We start from the raw sequence: 12,416 nt of genomic DNA on the forward strand, positions 1-12,416 counted from the left end.
TTCCTTTCAATATAAAAATAAGCAGAATTTTCTTTTTTCATTTGAAACCATCATCAATGTTATTTAATTTAACATTGCTGCAAGATTAATATAAGCAAGAAGCTTGAATTGAGGGGCTTTTGGTCACAACTAGTTGGTCTTGTCTATAGGAAGGTCTGAAATGGACACAAATAAGCAGAAGTTTTAGTCAGGCTTCTCGCTTACTACTCTACTACACCTAGAAAGTTTTTATCTCTACTCCCTCTGAAAAGTCATGAACCACCACATCTTTCACCATAACCTTGAAATGATTTCCATAGAGAACCCCGAGAGTAACTTCACTCTGTAAGGTAAGCCATCTATGTGAAGTCTTCCATAGACCAATTCCTTATTAACTTGGACAGGTCATGAGAAGACTGTGAGACTAAATAACTCTGTTAAATAGGAACTTATCTGTTGGTAATTGGAAGGGGTCTAAAGGCTGTGTTCAAAGTGCCCACATTGAAACTGAACTAATCATAGACCAGAGGAATATATTAACTGAGTAAATTGGCCTTTCAGTTTCACATATTTCTTGACATACCTAATAATACTGAGAACAAAGTAGAAAGACAGTAGAAAATATACAGTATTTACCTTGTGGTCAGAAACTACTCTTAGTTGCACTGGCCATTTATAAACATTGTATTAATTCTTGTGCAAAGTGGTGGCTGTAATGCCTCACACAAAAGCACAATTATTGTTTCTTCTGGGTAGACATTTACAGCTACATTGTCTCAAAGAGAAAGATAAATAACATACTTACATAATTATTTTCCTACAGTGCAGGGAACCTTTTCCTCTTATTTCTATACATGTTAGATAGCCCCTGTCTTATGTGTTTTTGTAAAGAATGGCTTTAGTTCATAAATTACAGGGTAAAACACTTCAAAGGCATGGCATTAGGAGTATAGATTTTACTCTCCATTTTGTATTAAACATCCCTGAATGTAAGGAAACAATATACCTGGCCAGTGAGTAACTCAAGAGCTGACTGAACTGCCAGATGTAAGTCATGTTCAGAAGAGGGTACCTTTCCTGTCCCAGATGGATTTTCAAGAGTTCAAAATTTCCATTCTGGATCACCATGAGTAGCTACTCTCATTATTTTATTTTTTTGTAATGAATTTTTAATTGCAATCATCTTGGGTAAAACAATGCTGACTGGGTTATTTTAGTATTTTACAGTTGCAAAATGCTTAATTTATTAAAATATTTCTCTCACAAAAGAGATTGGTATTGCACTTTATATTCAACTGTGGTTCTAAATGAAAAAGTTCAGAACAGAAATGCTATGAAAACCTGAGGTTTCTACCAATTTAAACCAAAAAATTTAAAGTCTGTAGTGCTAAATTCCTTGAAGATATCAGAGATTGAGCCGTGGCCAAACTGCATTTTCTAGTGAGAAATATTTGGCTATGCATGTCTAATTGGCTGGGTTTATTTCCAACAAGGTGAGTGGACGGGACAGACATAAAGAAGTGTGCCACTTTGAAGGCTGCTATTGTGGACATTCATGTCCATAAGTGAGAAACAATCAGCAGGAGGCCAAAACCAAAATCAGCCAGGGTTTACCTTACTTGATGAGCACACTTCTTCCTTCTGTTGCAGTGGAGGTACTGTGGTTTGCATTGTACCTGCATTTTTTCTATATTTTTTCCTCCAAAGCTATAAAACAAAATGCATCATTATAATACCTTTTCATAAGTAAATGGTCACATGACATCCTAAGAACAGATAAAATTTATTTTAACTGTCTTGTGTTTATTTTTAAGATTTTTCTGCTGCAGTAGAAAAGAAATCAATAGCAGCTAAAGTAATCAGTTCTGACATTTGAAATCTGACACACAAGGCTGACATATTTTCAGTGTTTTGTTTGCTATTTCTTTGCAGTAATATTTAGCTACTGCTAATGGCTTTGAAGTATCCTGAACTTTGGATGTGCAAAAATGGTTCCAAATAATATGTCTCAGAGATGTGAAGACAGAAAAGCCCTTTTAAAGGAAACTTCAGTGTTTTTCTTCACTGTGAAATTTCATGTAGGAGTGTTGCTTTTTTTAAGTTCTCTAACATGTGATGGAAACTGATGGAACAGCAGATACAAACTGTAGTATATTCTGGGAGATGGTAAAAATCTTTAATTAGGCATGTTTTGGTTTGGTTGGTTTGTTTTTTTTAATAAATATTTTGTTTTTTATTTATATCTGCTTCCCACAACGTTATTTTGACCTTTATTAAAAAAAAAAAAGAGCCAAGCTGCTGAAAACAGAAAATTTAAATCTGGAAATATGAATTAAATCCAGAAATGCGAACATAGTTATGGTCTCTCCTGCTCTTCAGGAGAGACCGTAACTCTGGTTGCTGAAGCCACCATATATGATGGTTTGTCCTTATGATTATAGTGTTTTGCAGTTTTTCAGCAGAATGGGAGGTGAGAATACATTGCTTGATTTTCCTGGGAGGCTGGAGGGAGTAGAGAGCACCTGTGGTATGATTGCTGCTAGGCATTTGCCGTCCACTTCCACCTCTGCATGTGGCAGGAGAGATTCCGGCCCATGGTTTAGAAACATGAGGGAAAGATGATATGTAGACTAACTGACAAGTAGGTATATCAGAACAGCAGACTGTACTTTAATACTGGCATTTTTTTCTGCAGCATTAAAGGTGGTTAAACATATATCACATTTGCCTAGTCCATCTGTAAGGGGAAACTATGCTGATGCCTATAATAATTTTCTGCAAATTGCTCTTAACGTCAAACACGTGAGTTCTTCATTAATGGAAAAAGGGAAATAATGTTGTGTGAAATGGCACATGTGAAGAGAAGAAACAAACTCACGGGGCCAAAGAAAGAACAAGAAGATGCATATGAAAATGTACTTGTACATGTGCTCTCACAAATGTATAGATGTATGTGTGTGCATATCTCCATTACAAATACAAAGTGGGATTGATCTTGGTTAATGCTGGACAAAAATGTATACTTTATCTGCAGAATGGTGCTCTGCAGTTCACTTAATATGTAAAGACAAGCAGGGAACTCCCGTAACGTGAGTAGTTTCATCCCAAAGCAGAAGACTAAGATCAATCTGATAAATTCCTCCTTATCTCCTCCCTCTTTTCCCCTCAACCACCCGGTAATTTCTGACTTTCTCTTCCACAGCCTGTAACAGTGTCATCATCTTTCCAATTAGTTTAGGAAATACAAGTTTCAGAGCTGTGATGTGCCATATCCAATGGAGGTCCGAAGGAATAGTGCAGGGACACAGTTCCTCTCCTCTGTGTAGGCTAGGACCAAGCCATATTAATCCATGTGGAATATATATTAATGTACACAGCCTTTTTGCATAAATTTTTCTGCTACTGTTCCTAAAAATTGAATTAAATGGACTTTCTAATGGGAAGACTGAAAAATTTGAATTTATTTTTTATTTTCTTTAAATGCTTTGCTTAAATCGATGGTGTTTTCCTGAAGCCCTTAAAACGCTCAGCTGAGAGCCATTTTCCAACTTGGACTGTAATGCAGAAATATCCAGAACATAAGCCTGTTTTATTTTCTGAGTGTATAGAGGTGACTTGACAGCCTCCAGTAGTCCAGCAGATAATGTTATATTTACTGTTGGCAAAGCATTGAGATAACATAGGAGCTGATCTGAAGTAATACCAAATTAGCTTCAATTCAAATTAAAATTTTTGCTGAATCCGTTTTTTTAAGCAACTATTTCATTAATGTATATTTCTTTGCTTTTTCATTTCCCAACTAGGAACACAGATAGAAGTTCAGAAAAGCTATTTTTTTATTTACTAAGAGAGCAGATCTCAAAAAGACCATGAGAAAATTAATTCTTTTAAGAATTTCAAAACATTGAACAGATTCACATAGTCTTCAGGAAGGGTGTTTATATTCTAATACTGTTAGGTAACTGCATTTACAGAAAAAGTTCACTGCAGTCCCAGTGAACGTCACATGTATTTTAGCAATATTGATACAACCACTAATAGAAGAAATGTACTTTCCGAGTGTATTATGTTTGAAAATTCCTCCTTCTCAGTAAGGAAAGATCCAGCTGCATGCAAGGATTTCTACTCTACACCTGCATTAATAAATTCAACATACCATGTCACAACCTTTATATTATCTAGTTACTAAGACCATTTAGTAACTGATGCTCTCCCAGGGATGTTCTAGGGAGAACTCAGAAGTTAGCATGGAGCATAAACCATTTCTGGCAAATAATCTGGATGCTGCCACCCTGTCTTGCAAGGTGGGACACTATAAAAGCATGGATGTGGGCCAGGCCCCACACAACCAAACCCAAAGAATAGGCCCTGATACAATGTCCTCTAATGCGGTAGATATTGTTTTAGAATTTTTACCGCCTGTGACTGTGCAAACCAGTGAAGAATGATGAAGTGAAATAGAATACTGAACCTAAATTTATGTACGTTTGGGGCTATAAGAGTAAATTTTCGGTGACAAAAGTGGAGGCAGGGATTGTTACTTTGAATTCATGCTTTCCATTCTTCTCTTGTTCTAACTAGAAACAGAAGACCTGCAAATCACAATACTTACTTAACTCATGATGAGGGCTCTGATAGGTTCTGGTTTAACCATACATGAGACTTTTGGCAAGGTTCATTTTCAAAGGATTCAGGAAGCCAAACCAAAGCCTTATTGAGGGGTATTTCTGCCCTTGCTATGTTGTGGTCTCATCATGTCACTCAGGAATGAGGCACTTGCTGTTACATTAAACACAAAAATAACACAGGAAATTGATTTATGTTGGCACAGTTTTCCTATTTTAAATTATTTACCTGAAATCCAAACCAGAACTGCAGTCGAAGTACAGTTCAGAGCTCAGATTTCTTGGGCTAACATGTTAGAGAACTTGGCATTTGATCCAGATGGTCCATCTGCCTTTGATTACTGTTTTCTGGTAAATAAAATGAAGAGGGTACGTACATTCACTGCTATGTTGGAAAAAGCTAAAATAATGTCAAGAGGTTTATGAAATAAATTAACGAAAATAGCCAGAAAGTGAGAACAAATATGTCTGCTTTTAGTACAGATCTTTAGTATCCCCTTTAATCTACTGATCCTTGTGTTGGTGTTTGGAGCCATGACAAAAATATATAAAGATTCCCCTCATGTTAGTGGGTAAGAAATTCCACTCACTCTACAGCCATTGCAATCTTTTGCAAATATGGACTGAAGCTGAAAAATATTTTTCGTTTTTTGTGAAAGTGCTTTATCAGCAGAGACAGAAAACTGTCACATAAAAAAGAGGCAATTGGAGGTCAGAGGGCACCTTACCTATCAGACTGTCAAGATGGGGAGCATGTTAAGGTATCACATTTGATTTTGTTCAGGTTGATATCAGATTTTAAAGACTGTCTGCCAAACTGTAGTGCAAGTATTAGTGAGAGCATTTTTGAGATAGAGTTTTAGTTAATTTTCTGATTATCATTAGGTTTTTTTCTCCTCATTCTTTTGTGCTTTGGATCCTAGCCAGAACCTGAAAAGGAAATAACTCTGTACCCTGAGAGAAACTATTTGTGAAGAATTTCTGGCTTGACCTTAAACAGGAATTGTCTGGAATTACAGGAAAGACTTTTTACAAGATTTCCCTCCTAGCTTTGCAAATGCAAGCCATTCAGAGGTATTGGGTGCTTATCAGCAGCCCCGGGAAGCATTTAGGGTTTGTTCAGTTTATAGTTAAACAGGGAGAGGTCCTTGCAAAAGTCAAAGAATAGTACCATTTTCTCTGAAAGTTTCCTGACTATGGGCTGGGTTGGAACAGTATAGAAAAAACAGTAAAAACATGTAGGCAGAATAATTTAACTTTTGACCTCAAGGTGTTTAGCATGACCATTTAGTGCTACCATAGCCAAGAAAAAGGACTAAAAAATGTAAATACATATGTGTTTTATTCCATTAATATTAGTTCTTCAAATTAAGGTCCCAAAGTGGATCTTTCCTACTGTGCATGCAGAACGTATTGCCTCCCCATATCCAAACAATCTAAAGCAGCTCTGTGTTACAAAAAGGTTTATTTAGCAATAAATAAGTAAATAGGTAAATATCTCCACAAAACAGTTTCCAAATTCATGGTTATAACTGTCCCTGCAATGAAGAGAAAATTTAAGATGCTCGTCAGGTGTTGATGTGACTGAAAACCTTGCTGCCTATATTTGCTGTGTGTATATATATGCTATATATATTATTTGCTGTGGATATTTACTACCAATTTGTTTTGAGGAGGGTTGCTTGCTGTGCGGATTTACTGGGTGAAGATTTTGGTCACTCCATCTGAACCCGAGTGAGAGAGGTGTTCCAGTCAAAATTATTTTCCTTGTTCATTTTCATGAATGAAGATTTGTGCTTTCTTGGGGAAGTCTACAAGTTCTTCTATTCTCTCCTTCAAAAAGTAGAGGAAACAATCTCCCACACTGAACTTTTTAGGGAATGCCTTTATCACACAATTTCAAGAAAAGAGGATCTGCTCCTCATCAGAGCTTTTCTTTGCTAATATATGAGTTTTGTTTTAATAGGATCACTACCTCCTCTTGAAATTTTATTGTTGACAACTAGTAAAATACACTTATGCATGTGTTATTATGTTACACTAAAGGGATGTTTATTTGAATCTCAAAATTATTGAGATATTAGCTGAGATACAGTTTAAGATCCCAAAATCAAACTAAATAAATATTCAGTGATTTTTCATCAATTTTCAAACTTTCTAATGGTGATTAGCTGTAGGCCCTTTTCAGACCTATCTTCAAGTCTACAAGGTGTTGTTGTTGTTATTATACCTTAATACTAAATATTTTTACCTACTTGGTTAGACACAGTGTCTCCACAGGGGATGCTTTTGCTCTAGGGAACTTACAATGGAATTAGCTCATGTTCTAAAAAGTCTAGTGACATTTAATTATAGAATAATAGAATGGCTTGAGTTGGAAGGGATCTTAAAGATCATTTTGCTCCAACTACCCTGTCATGGGCAGGAACACCTTCCACTAGACCAGGTTGCTCACAGCCCCATTCAGCCTGGCCTTCAAAGTTTCCAGGGATGGGGCCTCCACAACTTCTTTGGTAAACCTGTTCCACTGCCTCATCACCCTCACAGTAAAGAATTTCTTCCTAGCATCTAATCTAAAGCTACTCTCTTTTAGTTTGAATTCATTCCCCTTTGTCCTGTCACTACATACTGTTGTAAATAGTTTCTCTCCATCTTTTTTGTAGGCTCCCTTCAGGGACTGGAAGGCTGCAATTAGGTCACTCGAAGCCTTCTCTTTTCCAGGTGGAACAATCCTCATTTTCTTAGACTTTGTAGGAGAGGTGCTCCATCCCTCTAATAATCTTGGTGGCCCTCCTCTGGACTCGCTCAAACAGGTCAGTGTCCTTCTTTGTAGATGACCCTGGAGCTGGATGCAGTACTCCAGCTAGGGTCTCACCAGATCAGAGTAGAGGGAAAGAATCACCCCCCTCGACCTGCTGGTCATGCTGCTTTTGATGCAGCCCAGGATACCATTGGCTTTCTGGGCTGCAAGTGCACATTGCTGACTCATGTCCAGCCGCTCATCCACTAGCACTCCCAAGTTTTTCTCGACAGGGCCACTCTTAAGCTGTTCATCAGCCTGTGTTGATACTAGTGGTTGCCCTGACCCACATGCAACACCTTGCACTTGGTCATATTAAACCTCATGAGATTCCCATGGGCCCACTTCTCAAGCTTGTCCAGGTCCTTCTGGATGGTGTCCTGTCATTCAGGTGTGTCAAGCATACCACTCAGCTTGGTGTCATCAGCAATTTTGTGGAGGGTGCACTTGATCCCTTTGTCTATGTCATTAATAAAGATATTAAATAACTATGGTCCCAATACAGACTCCTAAGAGACACTACTTGTCACTGATGTCCACTGGGACTCTGAGCCACTGGCCACTACCCTCTAGATGCAAGTTCCCAACTACTTTCTTATCCACCTAACAGTTCACCCATCAAATCCATCTTTCTTCAATTTAGAGAGCAGGATGTTGTGGGGGACTGTGTCGAAGGCTTTTTATAAGTCCAAATGAAAGAAGTCTGTAACTCTTGTACACTGATGTGGTCACCCCATGATAAAAAGCCACTAGGTTGGTTAGTCAGGACTTGTCCTTGGTGAAGCCATACTGGTTGTCCTGAATCACCTTCCTGTTCTCCACATGTTTTAGCATAGCTTCTGTGATCTTCCCAGGTACAGAGAGGAGACTGACACGTTCTTAGTTCTCAGGGTTCTTCTTTCTACCCTTTTTAAAGATGGATAGCATGTTTCCCTTTCCTGGGATGTCACCTGACTTTTCAAATACCATAAAGAATGGCTTGGAAACTACATCAGCTGTTTGCCTCAGGACTCTGGGATGCGTCTCATCATGGAGTAAGACTGTGCTAACATGATTTAATTTAAATTTGTTTGACATAAGAATTGAATCTTTAAACTTGACATAGGACAGTAAGATTTTTATTGAAAAGTCAGGCCAGCTCAAGCTGATATCCTACTTTACCAAGGGATTATACTTCCTAATACAGCCCAGGCCTAAACTGGAGGCCATATTGACTTTTAAAAGTAACAGCTGGTCTAAGGGTCTAGATATCCTCCATGCATCGGACTTGTCTCTAAATCCCACTAGAGTTTGTTTCCATCTTTGTCACCTTGATTCCCCTTTGACATTGTCCCCAGTTTCTGAGAGCTCGGAACTTACTCATAGCCTTCATTTTTTGCTTGTTTATTCATCTACTTTTCCAGTTCCATAAGTTTCTGTGGTAGATGCATCCCACAACCTGGGCTCAGACACACCGAGCTGCTTTTCTTCCAGGACTCTTCTCTCTACTGTGCAGATTGGTTCTTCATTTTGTCAAAAGTGCTTTATCCCAAATTGGGTTTGGTAGAACTCTGAAGGCATCCCCGATGATGAAAGTACAACATATGTAAAGGGACATCACACTAGACAAAAAAGGTTCTGTCATTTAATACTTTGCCTAAGGTAGCTTCTCAAGCAGTAATAAATCAGATCCAACTTACCATAGATTTATTTGAAAGAAATCGTATATCAACATCTATACCTGATACTAATGTTGCAGGACTCTCTCACTGGCACATCAGTATTCCTGAAAGAAATATGAGACATAGACTTACCAGAGGAGAAAAAGGATTGCTTGTCACTTTTTCCTGTTAGTCATTGTCTGATTGAGACATGAGGGGACAACTCAGCTGAGCTGAGCTGTAAAGATCCCTGAGAGCATAGCACCTCTCTGTCTTTCATGCTCAATCTGACAGAAACTTGCTATGAAAAACATCCCGTTTTTAATTCCGTACTAACCTCATGCTAATCTCTTAAATGTATATATCTAAGCTACTAAAAGTGGTCAAATTCAAGCACTGTTTCTTTAAATATTGATCCGTGTCATACTATGAAAGATTCTTCAGCAAAAGATAGTTCACAGCTCAATTGCTCTAGCATGCATGTCAATGTATTTCTTGTTTTGTTAGTTAAGCATGTGTGTTGGGAAAAAAAAAAAGTGTTTTTTCCCCCGGAGTTAAAAAAAAAAAAATGGTAACCCCCGAGGGGGTGATGTCCCTTGGGGTTGATCCAATCAACGCTCATGCAAAATTTAAACATATCACAACCAGACTGGAAAAGAAGGGTGATGAGGTAGTTGAAGAGGAGAGTGGCCATTGTTCTGAGACCACGAGGAGAGAGAGAGAGAGGGGTCCAGAGCACCCTTGGGGGCTAGGTCCCCCACAGCCCCTGGCTGGGGGGCTGCAGGAACTTGGAACAGTGTTAGACTGGGACAGGTATCTGTAGCTAAGAGCTGGAGGAAGTTTCTCCACTGTGAGTGGGCAGCAGAAGATAGAAGAAGCAGTGGCGGAGACAGAAGTGGATGGAGAACAGTGGCAGAGAGCCAGAAGGAGATAAGGAGCACCAGAAACAAGCATGCAGCTAAGCAGAGAGACAGAGATCTCTAATGGAGAGAGAGAGAACTAAGCTCTACAGAGACAGAGTTTTGGGGTAAGAACTGAGCCAAACCCCTCAAAACCCTTTTGAGACCCCTCCTTGGAGGAGGAGATGGACTCCTACTTGAGAGGAGTCTTAGAGTGCTGCAGCACCGGAGAGAGAGGAACTGAGAAGCTCAAAGACGTTCCGGAGCTGGACTGGGATAGCCAGACGGAATGTGGAGGGGGTGACCTTGGCTCCCCCACTGCTGCTGCCAAGCTGGCAGCTGAGACGGAGCACAGGAGCTCTGACGGAACACTTGAGGCAAAGGCTTTCAGCTGAAAGCTACCCTCACATTCTGACTCAAGGGAGCTTGACCTCCCTGAGGAAAGGGACCGTCACAAAGACCCCCCTGCACTTTGTGATATGATGTGGTGAAGTGAGCCTGTACCTGCTTACGCAGTCCACGGAATAGAGAGACCTTCGCTTGGAGTCGAAGGGCTGAGAGGGTGAGAGAAGACTTCCCTCGTGTGTAATGGAAAGAGATCCAGCTACAGCTGCTGCATGGAAGAAGAGAGGCTGCTGATCTGAGAGTGGAAAGGATCTTTCCTTTTCCTGTCTGGACTTTTATTGGAGGGAGAAGAGACTGATCCATTGTAAATACTGATTTATCATAGGAGGGATAGTTAAGATTGTATATATAATGTATTATAATATTTATTTGTGTAGTGATTATAATACAATTCCCTTCCCCCCATATTGAGTCTTGTGTTGTGTCTGGAAAACCCATCTCACACTGGCGTGAGATGTGGGAATGGGGCTTGGGCTTGGGAATTGGATTTTAGGGGTCTCAAACCAAGACAGCATGTTGTCTCCTACCCACTGAAGAGACGTATTTTTAAACACACAACCAGAACCAAATCTAGAACTTCCGTACGATAAGCAGTTTAATATATTGTCATTAATTCACCAGTATTTTTGTCTCAATGTTTTATATTTTTAAAGCAAAATCTCTGTATAGTGGAAACTAGTTTAGTTTAGTATCTTGAGCTAGGCCATTCAAGTAATTTTTTTTAAGAAAAAAATTAAATGTCTTAATTGTTTCATGTGTGGTTGCACACAGATGTCATTGTAGTGATGAATGAGTGGTGAAACTATTGTTGAAACTATGAGGTCACTGGCAGAGCCCCAAGTAGTGAAGGCCAACTTTCCTCTTGGAGCAGCTCTTTCCAGCTCCTTCCATTGAATTCTTTAGTAAAAATTGCTCCAAGTTGATAAACCACACAATGCTGACCAAAACAGTGCTGCTCCAGGGTTGCATACCGGGAGGAGGCTGCACATAAAGAGGTGGTCACTGCGTTACACTCAGCTTGCAACTGCTGCAGGGGGTTCCTCTTAAGGGTATTGATGATAGCCTGGCTGGTTTTAGAAATCTAGCAGTATTGTTTGGCCATGCATACAAGAAATTTTTCATCTAGTATCTTCATTCTGGAAAGAAACACTTGTCAGGCAATCCTGCATTTTTTATTTGATTTACAAGGAAAATAATATTGCCAAATGTTACCACTCCCATCTGGACTTTTCCCTGTCTGGACACTAGCCTTTAACTGAACATTTCCCACTTTTGATAGATTCTGAATGGCATCTGTTAAGTATTGGAATAATTATAATTTATAAGAATGCCATTTTGATATTATACATATTGTGTCTTACCTAATAACAACTTCTAAGTACCCACATTATTGTCAATAGTACATGATACTAGTGGTACCAATGACAACCTGTGCTAGTGACTAGAAGGTGGAGTAGTGTGTGTTCCACAAATTAAGAACTATTGCATTCTATTATGCAGTATATCTAATATTTTATTTTATCATGTTGTAATTAGAATTTCTTCTTCAGTTACATTTGAAACCAGGCAAGCTGCAGAAATACCTTGGTTAATGAACTGTTTTTGTCAGAGGAGAAAGCTCAGATTTCGTGTTAGATATATTCTACTTTTATTTTGCCCACATGATCAAATACAAATGCTTGTCTGTGGACTTCAAGTAAACATGGCTATTCTTGCTCTGCTCTCATTCTCCTTTGTGGATTCACAGAATGACAGAATGATGAGACCATTCCATATCATCCCACTCACTGTAAAATTCATCCAATATTTTCAGTAAAGGAATATTTTTTTCCTTACTGGTTGATCCTCTGTTATGAAATTTAACCCACTTGGGTGTGCAGGGAGAACATCTCCGTTTTCCAGCTCTAAAATATGTACTTTTGTGCCAGAATCAACAGGAAAAGACTTACAGGATCTAACAGACTTAGTTTTGTATTTCCCTGATGCCCAAACAACCAGAAAGCAGCAGGACCAAAACATTTCATAAATTTCTTCCTAGGTGGTACAGACACTAAGACAGGATGTTTGG

The 12,416-nt window shown here is 38.9% G+C and overlaps 1 long non-coding RNA gene across 1 annotated transcript; it reads left to right on the forward strand.

The window, feature by feature from the left end:
• The first annotated feature begins 238 nt into the window (after positions 1–238).
• On the forward strand, positions 239–10,277 carry LOC113943043. The gene is made up of 3 exons (XR_003526173.1): positions 239–250; positions 1,042–1,047; positions 10,126–10,277. It is a non-coding gene; the product is annotated as an uncharacterized LOC113943043 (long non-coding RNA).
• The last annotated feature ends 2,139 nt before the right edge of the window (positions 10,278–12,416 follow it).

Source organism: Corapipo altera, unplaced genomic scaffold (genome assembly GCF_003945725.1).
Source record: "Corapipo altera isolate COAL_440 unplaced genomic scaffold, ASM394572v1 2b, whole genome shotgun sequence".
NCBI lineage: Eukaryota > Metazoa > Chordata > Aves > Passeriformes > Pipridae > Corapipo > Corapipo altera.